The 15,778-nt window shown below is 43.6% G+C and overlaps 1 protein-coding gene across 1 annotated transcript in view; it reads right to left on the minus strand.

The window, feature by feature from the left end:
* The window catches only part of LOC127659709 (cystine/glutamate transporter-like), a 62,405-nt gene extending 59,115 nt beyond the window's left edge, over positions 1 to 3,290 (minus strand). Inside the window, exon 1 of the mRNA XM_052149653.1 lies at positions 3,208 to 3,290. The gene's annotated coding sequence lies outside the window, so the exon portion shown is untranslated. The remainder of the gene's footprint in view (positions 1 to 3,207) is intronic.
* Positions 3,291 to 15,778: the final 12,488 nt, after the last annotated feature.

The following is a 15,778-nucleotide window of genomic DNA, read 5'->3' on the forward strand; positions in this document are numbered from 1 at the left end:
TGCGCTAGGATCAGCCAGTCGTCTACATAATTCAGAATGCAGATGCCCTGGAGTCGCAAGGAGCCAGCGCTACATCATGCATTGTGAATGTGCGGGTAAAAATGGCTAGGCTGAGTGAAAGAACCTGACCCTGGAAGACTTCGCCCCCGGAAGTGAACCTCAGGAACTTTCCATGTTGTGGCAGAACTTCTAAATGAAGTATAGAAGTGCGTCATAAGATCGATGGTGACCAGCCAAACGAATTGTAGGGCTTGAGACACGACCGTCTTGACAGGCATCATCTTGGACTTGAACACCCACGGGTAGTTCAAGCTTTAAGATCTAAGCCAGACGCCACCCCTCACCCTCCATGGGTAACGGGAAGTATTTAGTGTAATAACCTAACTCTCTCTCTGGAAGGGGAACACATACCGTGGCCCCTTTAACCAGGAGAATGAGTTTTTGTTTTTACAAAAAAAGAAATCCGGTTTACGGTAGTGAGAACACGCCGTTGAAACACGGAAAACGGCGAGTGAATTAAATCCTGACGCCCTTATAAGACCCACAAAAAGAATATATCCGGCAGGAGTTTCCACGCTGCCAGGATCTCTGAGATGGGTATTATATTTTAACACTTCCTGTTGAGGGGTTGTCGAGTGTTTTGCGTCCTGAATAAGATGCAGGAACAGCGAAAACACCCAATTTTGGTGGAAGCCTCTGCAACCCGAAACACCAAGAGGTGGGAATGGGGGGCTTCGAGGGGGTACCGGGAGGGGTGAAGTGAAACACGCGCCCCGTCCCGAGGGGAGCTACCCCCTAATCTAGGTGCAAGACCATCAGGGTTTTCTCTTGGGTCTTGCTTCGGGGCTGGCGAGGGCGGCGAGACTGTCCCCAATCCCTGGGAGGAGGAGCACGACTCGCCACGCTTTGTTTTTGAGCCTCCCTTCAGTCAGGACCGAGGCGGGTCTGCGGCTTGCTCGTCAAGCGCAGAACCCACACTCAGGTCGCCCAGGGGGTCAGCCTGGTACGCCTGTAAAACAGCATAGTGTGCAGAGCAGCACCAGCCTGACCTGCTGCTTGATAAGTCCTTCCCACTAAAGTGGAGGTTGTCCTACAAGGCTTTGAGGGGAGAGAGGGCTACTTAAGTGATGATGCCGAGCCCGGCGAGAGATAGCCCGCAAGCGTCTCTTCGACCAGTGGCATCACTGAAAACCGCCGTGCCTCAGCACCCACGACAGTCGAATATAATGACGTCGAGGGTATGTGAACACGGGAAGAAAATATATATATTTTTTTTTATTTTATTTTTTTAGGGGTTCTCCATGAGCGAAAAAGCTCTTAATGGAGGTTTATCAAAGAAGGGAAGGAACCCATGAGGCGTTCCTTGTCTTAGACTGGAAGATAAAATCTATCCCCTAATTTGGAGCGTTTGGGGGTCTCTTTTTCGCGTGGCCAGACCAATCTGGCAACCGCACAAGTAACAACATCGAGCAATTCCTCCGTAGATTTTTTATCGCGGACGGAAAGCTCGAGGCGGGAAGAGAATAGCGATCCACCTCATGATCCGAGAAGCGTCGAGATCATGTGAAGAAACAGCTGGGTTTGGGGAGAGAGTGAGAGAAGGGATCAACCCGTCTCTTGCTCCTCAGCCAAAACCATGCATGAGCCCCACGAACGATCTTCTTTTCGAGAGTGCTGACTCCCGGAAGCAAGCGAGGCGAGCACGACGCACTCTGCCTGTTAAAGCAAATCGCAGTGCTCGCACCCGCCCTGCTGCAACGCGAGAGCAGCGTGCTCCAAAACAAACAGCAAAAACTGATGTGTGTCGTCTTCAGCTATAGAGCGAGAAGAGGGGAACACGCACCGTTTGCGGCTTTCAGTCATTCTCTCTTTTTTAGAAATATATATATATAATATTTTCTAAACAGAAGAGAAAAGAGAACAAAGAACAAAGTTCACTGCACACTGTTTAACTGAATCTAACTCCTAACAGAGGAAAGAAAGTTTTGACAGGGTGTGTGAAACACACAGAAACAGAATCGCTCTGAAAAAAGAGTTTCTGATGACACCTGGTGACGTATCCATTTATAGCCTGGCCTCAGGTGCATCTAATGATTACATCAGCTGAGGCTATCAATTCCGGTCAATGTCCATTGACGTGTTCCACACATTATTCAGCTCGGCTCACAGCGAAAGCTGTTCCCCGTAGCACTTAGCAGCGCAACGTCATAGTGAAGCCTTTTGTAAAGGGAACTTGTAGTACTCTTTATTGCATTTTTAAATGTGAAAACATTACTTACACTACTAACACTACAAAATGAAGTATAATAGTGTAGATGAATGTGAATTGGGACACAGCTCTTGTTTAAGCCAAATGCAAAGTCAGCATCAGAGGTAACCTTTGTCATGAAGGTAATCCCAGAATGCAAGCTCAATGTGGCAGACAAAGTGAGAGAAATGTTGATTATAAATACATAAACATATTTCAATCAATACTGAAAAAGTATTAAAATACTTTGAAAATTACTTAATTGTAATAAAAAATGTACTATTTTACCCAATATGTGTATGTATTTAATTATTTTCAGAATATTGTACAGTTAGCTTAGCAACATGGTAACATCACTCTCTACTGAAGAAGAGTATGCTGTAGGCAGCTAGAAAACTCAATACGTTTTAGAACAAAGCTTTAGTGTTTACTATGTGTGAACATATATTACAGAATTCTTTCACCATGTATGACAGGTATTTTGATGATGCATTGTAAAGAGTACAGTAAGACCTCGAGACTGCTGTTGTCACAACAGGTTCATTGCTAGAATTAACCTTTTTTGTATTCATCAACTCATAACTGAATGCCTGACTATGGTCACACACCTTTACTTCTGTACCATTTTATACACGTCCAACTAGCTTAAATATCTGACAGCTAGAAACTGCTTTGGTTTATGATGTTTCAAATATTTCTCCATGATCCTAATTTATCATCGTCTGACATAATAAAAGCTGCTCTGCTGTCATATTAATGCTTTAGCATATATCACAGGCTGGGATCTGCTTTTTACACTCTGACATTTATGTGAGGTTAACAGATAAAGCAGGGCTAGGCAAAGCTGCCTCTGTGTATTCCAGTCGTCACACTCTGCAAAAAAACATCTTATTACGCACACACCTACACACACTCTCAAGAAATGTTTTTCATCATAGATATAATGTATGCACACTGACCTCATTGTTATTCAGAGTGGATTTGTATTATTGTGTGGACTCTTCTAGTTCAACAGAAAGGCTGCGCAGAATGCTAGCCCTGGGCCACTGGAGTGCATTTCTGAGGAGAGGAAATGGAAATGATAATAATGCACAAGAAAGATGGAGCCACAAAAACATGGCACGGCTAAACTAATTGGTGGAGTAGGGATTTGTTATGCGAATACCATGCATAATTCTATTATTCCACATTAGGAAAGGAGCATCGCATTATTACAAAAAGCAAGGTCTGAGTTCTCTCACACAGACATGAACAAAACAGAGAGAAATCTTCTGAACATTTCTCTAATAAATGAACCAGAGTAATTATATGATGTAATAGTAATTAATATTACATTAAGGAGGTTTAAAATATCTGGAGATTAATCCTTTAGCATTACCATTCATCACAATGGGAGTTGCTTGGCTGGCCATGCACCGCTAGAAATATGCAACCAACATGCTCAGTTCTGGCACATTTGTTTTAAGCCAATTGCCTTGATTGGCTGATGGCACCACAAGGGCATTCCCGAGCACTTCACTAGCAAATATATGAAGTATATGAAATATGCTAGATATTGCTTGCAAAGAAATTATCTCTTCAGAATACATGACTACTTTTGAATGGGTGCCGATTAAGAAAAAGGCTTTTTTTTGGTAGTTATGGCATCTACCAGCAGTGGCTAACTGCTAATGCTAACCAGCTGAACCTTGGCTTGGATCCATAATGTACATTTAAAGGGGATCTTCTGAAATACTAATATCATAGAACCTGAAAGTTTTTTTTTACTCCTGCTTCTTTCCTCAACTGGTTAAATACCAAAGCACTGAAACCCTTGTGTTGCAGAAACAATCTCTGAAACACAGCAAACAGAACATGATGTATTTGCAAAATGGTTTAGCAATCCCCCTTTCTTTCCCTCACAAACACTTCATAAAAGCCATAAAATCTTAACAAGGGAGCCTTTTGAAATCATGCACTGTGGTGAAGAACTATTTCCCACAATGTGCCACACAATACCTTGACAGCATAATGTTAGTAATACAGTGTTCATGACCACTGTGTGCATTATGTTTAATCTCTTAAGAGTGTTTGAGATGTTTTTGGTTCTATAGTGCTACACTGTGATTTAAAATCATCCACTCTGAATGTGCTTACTAGAGGTGTGCAGCTAAACCGTTATCTTTATCTGTGTCTGTATCTGTTACAATTGCAAAATGGTCTGTGTCTGAATTTGGATATAACCAGATGTGGGCGGGGCCTAAACCAGAAGTGTGTCAAAGCTGAAGGGGCGGGTTTGAGTAGAATACCTTCACTAGCAATTGTTATAAACTAAATGAAAAGCCAATTTAAATGTGACTCATTTAAAGTTTCCCTATAACAAATATGCCTTTTATAATTCATAAAATGTCTTCTTCTTCATCTTCTTCTTCTTCATGATTATATTACAATATAAAGCTGATTATATGTTGTCAACTGTGGATTGCTCTCTCTCATCATTCAATAACAAACAAAAAGATAATAAAAAAATACTTTGAATCAGAAATAAATAACAACAGCATGACTTCTTAAAGGCACAAGAGTAGGGTTTGGCCATTTGGCTACAAACATTTTCAGCCTATTCAATATCTTTCTCGATAATTTTGGATTTGCTCTGAAATGACTTCAGTGATTTGTTTTTTAATCAGAGGCACTCATCACTACAACCAAACAGACATTCTAAACAAGTGTATTAAAATTTTTTAGTTTGAGTAAAAATCTAGTTAAAAATAATTATGGCATTTTTCCAGTTTTTCACTGAATGAACACAAGAAATAATATTATTTGATCATTTCCAATAATATATAACACTACAGTAATAAAATGCATTATTTCCCTACATATATTTTTACTAAAATGTGTTTTCTGTGAATAAACAAGGTTTTTTAACACAGTAGAATATTATTATAATGCTAAATTATTAATGTGGATTATTTTATTATTTTGAGGATTAGATTTGTTTTTGCCTATGAAAAAGAAATTTGTAGCACGCTGTAACGCTGATGGAACAAAGACGACAGGAAGCAAGACTTCAAGGCAAGGTGCGTCTTTTAATTCCCCTTTTTTAGTGCCCACAATATTCACACAATCTTTAGTATCCACAATTTCCATCTAGTCGAACGCTGAGTTCGTTGTCAGTTTCTCTCTCTCCTCCTGTGGCTGCTGGCATTTTTAACCGCTCTCCTCACTCTACTGCAATTAGAGACAGGTGTTAGACATAATTTGGCCCAGGTGTGAGCTCTTACCGCTTTTCTCCCGGACGGGCGCTTGACCACGCTCGCTGCCACATACCCCCACCGCCCGACTCAGGCCGGGCGTCATCCGCCTGCCTACCACTCCCCATTTCTGGAGAGGAAGTCGGCGGCAGCCATCTGCACCCCGGTCTGTGGACCACCTTGAACTTAAAAGGCTGGAGGGCCAGATACCAACGGGTGATCCGGGCGCTAGTATCCTTCATGCGGTGGAGCCACTGGAGTGGGGCATGATCCTAACAGAGGGTGAAGGCCCGCCCCAGCAGGTAGTATCGAGGGTGAGGACCGCCCACTTGATGGCCAGACACTCCTTCTCCACGGTGCTGTACTTAGTCTCCCTTAAGGAGAGCTTCCGGCTAATGTACAGCACCGGCGCCTCCCTCCACCAGCTGCGAGAGTACGCCCCCAGCCCTCTGTCTGAAGCGCCCGCCTGCAATACAAAAGGGAGAGAGAAGTCAGGTGCATGCAAAAGCTGCCCCCACAAAGTGCAGCTTTAATCTGCGTGAACGCTTGTTGGCATTGTTCCACCATTGGACCGGATCTGAGCCCCTTTTTAGTGAGGTCAGTCAGCTGGCTGGTGACGTCCGAATAATTAGGTACAAATCTTCTGTAATAGCCAGCCAGCCCCAGGAACTGCCTCACCCCCTTTTTGGTCTTAGGTCTAGGGCAAGTCGCAATCGCCATGTCTTATCAATTTGGGGACGACCTGGCCATGACCCAAGTGGAACCCCAGATACCGCACCTCCACACGCCCAACCGCAAGATTCTTAGGGTTTGCTGTGAGCCCTGCCGCCGCAGCGCATCTCAGGATCGCCCTCAGATGTTGCATGTGCCGCTGCCAATCATTGCTATAAATGATAATGTCGTCTAAATAGGCAGCGGCGACGCTGTATGCGGTCTGAGGATCCGATCCATGAGTCGCTGGAACGCGGCTGGTGCCCCAAACAAACCGAAAGGAAGCGCCACAAATTGGTGTAATCCAAACGGCGCGGTGAAGGCTGTCTTTCACGGGATATTGGTGTCAAGGGATCTGCCAATAGCCCTTTGTTAAATCCAGGGTCGAGTAAAATCGAAGCAGTACCTAACCGATCGAAAGCAGTTCATCAACACGGGCATTGGGTACGCGCCAAATTTAGACACCGCGTGACTTTTCTGTAATCCACACAGAACCTAACCGACCCATCACTCTTGGGAACAAGAACAACCGGCTGGACCAATCACTGTGGGATTCCTCTATTACGCTCATATCAAGCATTGCATCTAATTCTTCCCTAACCATTTTCTTTCTATGTTCGGGTAAGCTTATAGGGGTAACGCACCACCGCCACCGCTCGGTCTCGATGTGGTGCTGTATGAGGTTTGTACGGCCCGGAGAGGGAAAACACGCCCAAGAAACTCCTTTTGCAACTCAGAAACCTCTGTGAGCTGTCAGCGGTGAGAGTTGGTCTCCACAAGTGACCGGAGTGTTGAGATTGTAGTCTTTGTTTACCTCCGTCCGAGCTCCGCCTCTGTCCGAACTACCGTGGCCAACGCCACAGAGGCCGCCTCCCTCCATAATTTCAGGAGGTTGAGGTGATAAATTTGACGCCGCCTCTATCGGTACGTGATAACCTCATAATCGAGATCCCCACTGGCCGTGGTGACCTCAAAGGGTCCTTGCCACTTGGCGTAGTAATTTAGAGCTCGATGTTGGGAGTAATACGAGTACTTTGTCTCCCGTGCAAATTCTCAGAGCCGAGCACCCCTGTCATACAGCCGGCGTTGGCATTCTTGAGCTTGGAGCAAATTCTCCTGTGTTAGTCAGCCCCAGTGTGTGGAGGTTTGCTCTAAGATCAAGAACTAATTGAATTTCATTTTTACTGTTAGAAGGTCCTCCTCCCACGCTTCATGGATGACATCGAGGACACCGCTGGGCGCCGCCTGCACAGCAGCTCAAACGGGAGAACCCGGTGGAGGCTTGCGGACCTCTCGCATCACGAAACAACAGGGGTCTAGCCACTTATCCCAATTTCTAGCGCCATCGCGCACCTAATTTACTTAATCATGTTCTTGAGCTGCTTTATTAAACCGCTCCACTAGGCCATCTGTCTGAGGATGGTAAACGCTAGTGCTGAATCGATTTGATGCCCAAGAGCTCGTGAAGTTCGCGCGGCGTCCGTGACATAAAAGTTGTGCCTTGATCGGTGAGGATTTCTTTCGAATCCCCACCCGGAGATTATCTTGAAGAGTGCCCCTGCAACACTACGCGCGGAGATGTTGCTCAGAGGCACTGCTTCCGGATATCGCCGCCGTAATCCACTAGGACTAACACGGCTGACGTCCGCGTGCTGACCGCTCTAATGGCCCGACGAGGTCCATCCCAATTCTTTCGAAGGGGACCTCGACACGGTAGAGGGCGTAAAGGCGCTTTTGGGGTGGCCGTGGGTTTACCAGCTGACATTCGCGCACGCCGCGACACCACCTGCGGACGCCACCGCCAATGCCCGCCAATAGAAGCGGGCTATTAGACGGAGAAGTGTTTTTCGCTCCCCTAGGTGACCGCCATAGATATAGTGAGCGCCTGGAAAACCATTTCCGACGGCCCGCGGAATCAATAATTGTGTTACTTCTCTTTTGTTTGGGCGCCCTGCGCCACCCTGTATGTTTATCCTTGATCAGCTTAAAAATACGGATATGAGACGGCGACACCGGCCGGAGTTGTTGACCATCGACTACTCTCACTTGGTCAAAGGCGTGCTTAAGGGTATCATCCCGCGACTGCTCCAAGGGAAGTCCTCCGGAATTCCCGAGAGGAGGAGCGCCCACCTCGCCTCTTCCCACGCCACTGAGCAGTCGAGGACGGCCCTGGCTCCGCCTCCCGCCAAAGCATCGCGACATCACACACCCCTTCACTTTCACGCAGGACCCATCCGCGACAAACTCCCTCCAATAACTTTCTAAAATTCGCCAATCTGCACTCCAAAATTAGCGGATGGGTGAGGCGGGACTAACCGCTGCCTCTACACTATGTTTTTCTCCCTGAATTTGATCGCCAGAGTCACCACGGATATTTGTGAATATCCCCTGTACACACCTTACTCTCACCAGTTTAGCTGAGCCCAAAGCCTCGGGTTGAACCAAGCGCTGGTGGATGGTGGTCTGGTTACAGCCGGTATCCAACAAAGCTTGGTATGTACCCCCTGATTCTTACCGAACTGCACGCCCAGCCCGATCGGGGCAGCCTGTGGAACATCGGAGACCCGCACTCACCGCCTCTATTTCCATCAGCGGCACTGATCCCGAAGTGGTCCGGTCTCCGCGACCTCCAGCAGACCGCCCAGGCGCTGCGGCCGCACCTGCAGCTGGCGGGTGCCCCCACCTGAGGAGGAGAGCGGCTGAAGGATGGGGAAGGGCTTGGCGGTGTTCCCAAGGCCGGGAGCTGGGCGCTAGAACGCCCGCGCTCGCGGGGGCAGGAACGGACCCTGGGGAGAGAGCAGAGCGAGAGGGAAGAGGGGAGGGAAAAAACAGGGAAGACACAGGGAAGGGGAGACAGACAGAGAGGGCTCATCCGCCCTAGGGATCGCCGCCATGTGGTCCTCCTCGAAGTCGGATCGGCTTCCTCCAGCGACGCCGGCGGTGGCACTGGACCCACTCGCCGCCTTCCGGGCAAACGCTGAACAAACTGCTCCAGTACCACCTGGTCGATTAGTTCCTCGACGCCGTGTCCTCGAGAGCAGCCACCTCCGACAAGCATCACGGAGCCGCTGGGCTTAATGCAAACGGGCGGTCGGACTTATCAGCTTCAAGGCCCGGAAGAGCTGGCGACTTTCTTCCGGCTCCGACCAACCCGCTGCAGGATGGCTTTCCTCAGGTCGGGTAAGCCAGGAGGCTTGATGCCGGCAGTTGTTGTGCCGCGAAGCTGCGCTTCCCGACAGGAGAGGGACTAGGCGGGCTGCCCACTGGTCTTGGGGCCACCCCCAAATCTCCGCCGTTCTTTCAAACAGGTCGATAAACGCTTCTGGATCATCTGCCGCCCCATCTTCTGTAACGCTGGTGGGGGCAAGGTGGCGCTGGTGTCCGTGGTCGCTGCTGCGGCTGGAGCTGCCTCCTGGCTGAGGAGGCTCCGGATGGCGTGCGGTCCTCTGCTTGAGCCCGCGATGATCTCGAAGAAGCCGATCCTGGTCTTGCCGGAGCTCAAGCAGGGATTGTTGGTGGCTTTGATGGAGTGTCGCGAGGGACTGGAGGACTTCCGCCAGCTGGGAGGACTCTACGGGCTTATTCTGTTCCATCCTTTGGAAGGCAGGTGTTCCAAATAATATCCCGGTTTCAGCACCAGTGTAACGCTGATGGAACAAAGACGACAGGAAGCAAGACTTCAAGGCAAGGTGCGCCTTTTAATTCCCCTTTTTAGTGCCCACAATATTCACACAATCTTTAGTATCCACAATTTCCATCTAGTCAACGCTGAGTTCGTTGTCAGCTTTCTCTCTCCTCCTGTGGCTGCTGGCATTTTTAACCGCTCTCCTCACTCTACTGCAATTAGAGACAGGTGTTAGACATAATTTGGCTCAGGTGTGAGCTCTTACCGCTTTCTCTCCCGGACGGGCGCTTGACCACGCCCCCGCTGCCACACACGCAAACCGCTTTGATTGTACCCATGAGCCTCGCGTGTCACCTGTTCACTCGGAAGTGCAAAAAAACTATGTTGGCTATTAATAAACATTATATAATTTAATTGCAAATTTTTATGGTTTAATAATCACATATAATATGACCACATCAGTATTTTTATGTTATTTTGATTAATTGTGCAGCCCTGAAAAAGCCACCAAAATTGAATAAATAAATAAAAACACATTTGTGCATGGAACTACTTTCTTATACCACTGATCAAGATCTGCCGTTGCTAGTTCAAATGATGCGCCCAATACACCGTTAATAATTCAAAAACATCATTGTAGAACTTGTAACGAAGACTTGGGCTTTTTTTAACAAGTTATTGGAGAAACAAAGATGAGTGTGTGTATGTGTGTGTGGGTGGGTTTAGGTAGTTTATGAGGACTTTTTACGTTACAAACTGGTAATTACAAGGGTATTATGCTATAAATGTGTTTTATGAGGAAATTTCTAGTGTCCCATAATTCAAATCACTTAAAAAAACATACTATAGATAGAATCTAAAGTTGGAACATCTGAAGTTGTTACCCCTCCTACCAACCACCAGAGGGAGCCGTCTCCCGAACTCTGTACCATTTCTTCACTGGTTACTTCCTGTTTGAACTATATAAATACCATGCTGTTTCCACTGTCATGTTGCGAAGTATTGCCAGCTTACCCTGCTTTACCAAGCGTTATTCTTTTTGGATACCCCTTTGTTGTGTTTGCCTTGTTGGACTGTTTTTTGTTTATTGGATTATACCGCCTGCATAATGGCTACTTCTATTTACCTGCTGATTTGGATTGTTTGCTTGTGTTGTAATAAACTTCCAGCACATGGATCCTAACACCGTCTCCATGGCCAGTTCATTACAATAGTTCATACAGTATAAAAATCATTATGTCTATGTAGAGTCCTCATATGGATAGCAACAAGTGTGCGTGTGTGTGTTTGAGAGATTGAGCATGTGCGATTACCTACGTCTGTTGCGACTCCCAAGCAGAGATGATCAATGAAGATATAGCTGTTTAAGTATATTCCTCAACTGTAGTCAGCTTGTTGAAGATAATTTAATTTTGTTCAAATACGTCCTATTTTCTCTGTGTAAAACTGTTTCACAGTGACAGTGCACAAGAGTCATTCACTATAGAAACCGTACTCCCCTCTGCCATGTTGAACGTTTGTTTACATCTCCTACCAAAGCGGACACTTTGCTATCCAATAGTACCAGTAACTGTATTTCCCAGCTGTAGTGTAGTAGTAATCCCAGCCATCATGGAGTGAGAGGCAATTGCTGATGACTTCAAAGAAACCGATGAGAAGTATCACTGATTGACAGTGCTGATTCTAATGAATGTCAGCTCAACTTGTTCATAACCAATGGTGCAGGCATGAATTTTTGGCAAGGGGTGGGGCAGTTTAGGCGGACAATATGCACATCATATATGCTAACGAGGACATCAAAGAAACGCGTGTCTCCCTTGGGATCATGTCTATCACAACGCACAGACACACACAAAACGCAATGGAACGTTTTCACCCGCAATTTCATTAAGTCATTCAATAAGCCATCCAATGCATTAGTTACAGTCTACCATGTTTTAATCTATTCTCATTTCAGTGTGAATGAGGAATAATATAATAGGTAAATAATCATAAAAGGTAACACTTTTGAATACTGTATAATACTTAATGCATAACTAATAAGGAATTACTGCAGAACTAATAGATAATTCTTAATTAACACTTAAGTCACTACTATTAACTACTAAGGAAGATGTGTTAACTAATCAGTATGTAATAGCATTTTATAGTTGTGTTAAGTAACAATTAGCTAATCAATAACTATTGATTTCAGTCATGCCTCCTGATGAACTACTTTTAATTATCTACTAATTCAGCTTCAGGAGAAATAACTATTGAGTAACTACTAATGAACAGCCAATTAATTACAATTACAATAATATCATAACAATTAGCCATTACAATATTCAGGTTCTGGCCCTTTCTTCTTCCTTACTTCTAATGTTATTATTACTATGGAAATGCAATACGCATTTCGTGGACTTACTACACTTCCAAAATGAGTCATTACAGCGAATTGAGTAGTTTTGGCCTGTATGGTCAATTGCTTTGTGAGTGTGGTCTGTAACCAGAAATCAACAACGGAATGGAACCCCATCCCCACTATAGGTGACTAGCCAACTTACCTCAGGTAGGTTTATGATTTATATACAGTATAGTGTGTGTGTCTCTTGTTTTCCTCAGCACATATCACATTACATGTATTCCTGTATGTAAGGCAATGACTGAGGGGAAGGGAACATACAGGGAACCCCTGAGTAATTAATAAAGAATTACCACATAATTATGAGGGAATTACTTACAACCTGGGACAGTATTCTAAAGTGAAAATACAGGGAACCCATGATTATTTAATACAGAATTACCAGATAATCATCATTAATGGGGTTCCCTGTATTTTCACTTTAGACTGTGCAAATCAGACTATGCACATTTTCATTCATAAAGTTAGTCAAACTGACTTCACAGACTCACTATTGTGTTGTCATTTTAGATATGTTTATTTAAAATATAGCTTCATCCCTGTGCTCGTTGGATAATCAATTTCCGAATATTTGTTTCTAATACTAGAATTCGTTATTTGTTTTAAACTCATTTTTTGTGCCTTTCCGAATAAGGGATTCAGCTGCGGGCACATCCCTAGAGCTGACCTAACTTTACCTGTAGACCTTGGTGTATCGGTGCAAGAGAATGCATGTGTGATTATGACAGGGAGAGAGAGAGATTGAAAGAGAGAGAGAACGAGAGAAGCAAAGATCACTCAGCTCAGAGCTCTGATTGCATTTAAACTGATTGGATTGGATCTGTTGAAAAGGCCCATAATTAGTACCACCTGCCAGGACTATGACCACCATTTGGTTACAGAAAGAGTAGGAGGGGTAAGATAGTCATCTTCTCTCCCAGACCACCTCATCACTTTATCTCTCACTGTATATCAATGTATCTATCAGTCTGTATCTGTTTCTACTATATCTCATCCTGCTATGTTCAGAATGTAATTAGAATTTGCTAATTACAAATACAATCTATACTGTATACTGTCTTCAATAAAACAATAAATAAATATTGAGTTAAACTCTCTACAAGTTTAATTTGGCAAGTGGCATCCAGTTATCATCTTGGAAATACCAGCGGTTATTTTGCATTTTTTATCTTATTTTGTGTAATAATGTCATAACTTTTGGCAGTTTGGATGAATAATGAGTTACTTCTGGTTCATCCATCACACTGTAAATGGAGGGTCAAAGCGAGGGCATTACATTGTGGGATACAATATTCCACAGAGTAAGTGTGGTGGTTACAAAAATATATAAAGAAAAAGAGAAAAGAATAGAAATAATAATTAGTGTCATCAAAAAATAGATAAAGAAAAAGAGAAAAGAAAATACATAATAATTAGTGTCATCAGAATATTTTGTTGTCATTGAGAAAGAAATTGAATGTCATTAATGCATACTGTATGATTTTGGATGATGGCGATTGTTATTCCTTGCCTATGGACAATCAGTCATTTGATTGCTTTTGCCTTGTGACTTGTTCACCTGCTGGGGGGGAGGAGGGGTCTTTGTTTACTGTTCTATCTCCCCTTACCAGGTATAACATGAATAAATTGTCATGTAAATACACTTTGTATAAGTCAAGGCTGTGAAAAATGGCAAATGTCATTCTGTGAAGTGTATTAATTGTTTGTTAAAGATGTCTAAAAGTTCGGTTCAAGTTAACCATGAGTGTATCACGTGTGCAACTGGTGAATGCTAAACTGATGGCAGAGACCATGCGTTTACAGAAATTGTGAAAATTTAGTAAATGTATACAATAGTATTTGTACTTTTGATAACTAATGTAACAGTTAAGAGTTAGAAGTTAGTGCTTTAAAAAAGGAATGTGTTGGTTCATCAGAATATGTACATAGTATTATTAACGTGCATTGTAATCCTAGTGTTTATTGAAATTATTTGTTTAATTTGTGGAAACAGTACCTGATGAGAAGCTGTATGTGAGTAAATCTGTATTTTTCTGTATATTGTGACTTTATCTCTTTAGACAATCTGTTATTATACGTTTATTGATAAATGAGAATGCAGAAATATTTGCATTAAGCTCAGATCTTACAGAGACTCAGATGATGTTGCTGTAGCTCCGTGTCTTGTGTCTTTGTTTACTGTTCTATCTCCCTAACCAGACGGTGAGGGTACTACATAAGCTGTTGTATACTGCTCATTTTGGTGAATGGTCATCCAGAAATACTATGCATACCATTGGGTGCCAGATGCTGACTAATAACTGTTGCCTTTGAGAAACAACTAGGTCTTTATGGGACGTTAACTGGCCTGAAAATTTGAATCGTCGATTGGGCTGCATTCCAATCATGAGACATTTTTTGTCTTACTGGGGACATCTGTACACAAAAAAATATGCCTGCTAAAATATATTAATTCCAAAAACTGGTACTTGAGATACACACTGACACCCATCATTCTCTATAAAATGTTTTTTAAAAATGCCCAATCCTCTAATCACAAATGACTATGACTTGTACATCCAATCCATTGCTGCCAGTGCTGAGAAAAGTAAAATAAATACAACATGACCACACACTAACATGTTCGCCTCTACAGTGGTCTGCAGGACATTGGTTTGCACTGAGAAAGTTTAATAGGCATTACATTAACACATAGCAGAAAGATAATATATATGGGGTATTGTTTGTAGAATTTTGAGGAAAATAATGAATTTAATCCATTTTGGAATAAGGCTGTAACATAACAAAATATGGGAAAAGTGAAGCTCTGTGAATGCTTTCCGGATGCACTGAAATAAAACAAGATAATATAATATGCGCTTTCCAACCACTAACGTCCACAAGAACTTAATCATCATCACAACTGCCCAATCAGAAAAATCATCAAGACGCTTGTGTTGTATGCTAACTGCCATTCCACAGCTGCATTTCTATGATGCTTACAGAAAATGAGCGTAATGTGCACAGTATAAATGTTAAATACTGCAGCAACAGTATGCATATGATTGTAGTGGGCTATTCTAAACAAACCTAACGTCACTTTCCTCTTCCAGCATTCTCTCTCTCTTGCTCATTCCAGCTGTAGCAGAACCATCAAAGAACAATGTAAGACTCCGGTTGCATGATTGCTAAAGCAATATTCAGCCTTACTGTGAAAGACACAGCAGACTGAAGGCAAGAGTCTGAAGACATGGTGACCAATTGATGTAATTATTTTGGAAAGATTGGAAAAACCCTATTTCAAAACTCAGGCTGTGACATGCAGCAATACAGAAAGTGAGAAAGAGATATAAAATGAATGCTAAGATGAGGGCGACAGAGAGAGGAATATCAACGACTCTTTTTAAAAAAAGAAAATTGTTCGATGCCTCACTGCCTCATGAATAGATGGCGGCAGACAAAGATAAGACTACCTAAAATAAAAATTGAAATGAAAATGTTCGAATTGGAGTGTTTCTTCTCAAAGCCTCATCTTGTTCATCCATTTGAGAAGCCAAATGTAGGGGTAAAGAGAGAGA

This window comes from Xyrauchen texanus, chromosome 19 (assembly GCF_025860055.1).
Source record: "Xyrauchen texanus isolate HMW12.3.18 chromosome 19, RBS_HiC_50CHRs, whole genome shotgun sequence".
NCBI classification, from domain to species: domain Eukaryota; kingdom Metazoa; phylum Chordata; class Actinopteri; order Cypriniformes; family Catostomidae; genus Xyrauchen; species Xyrauchen texanus.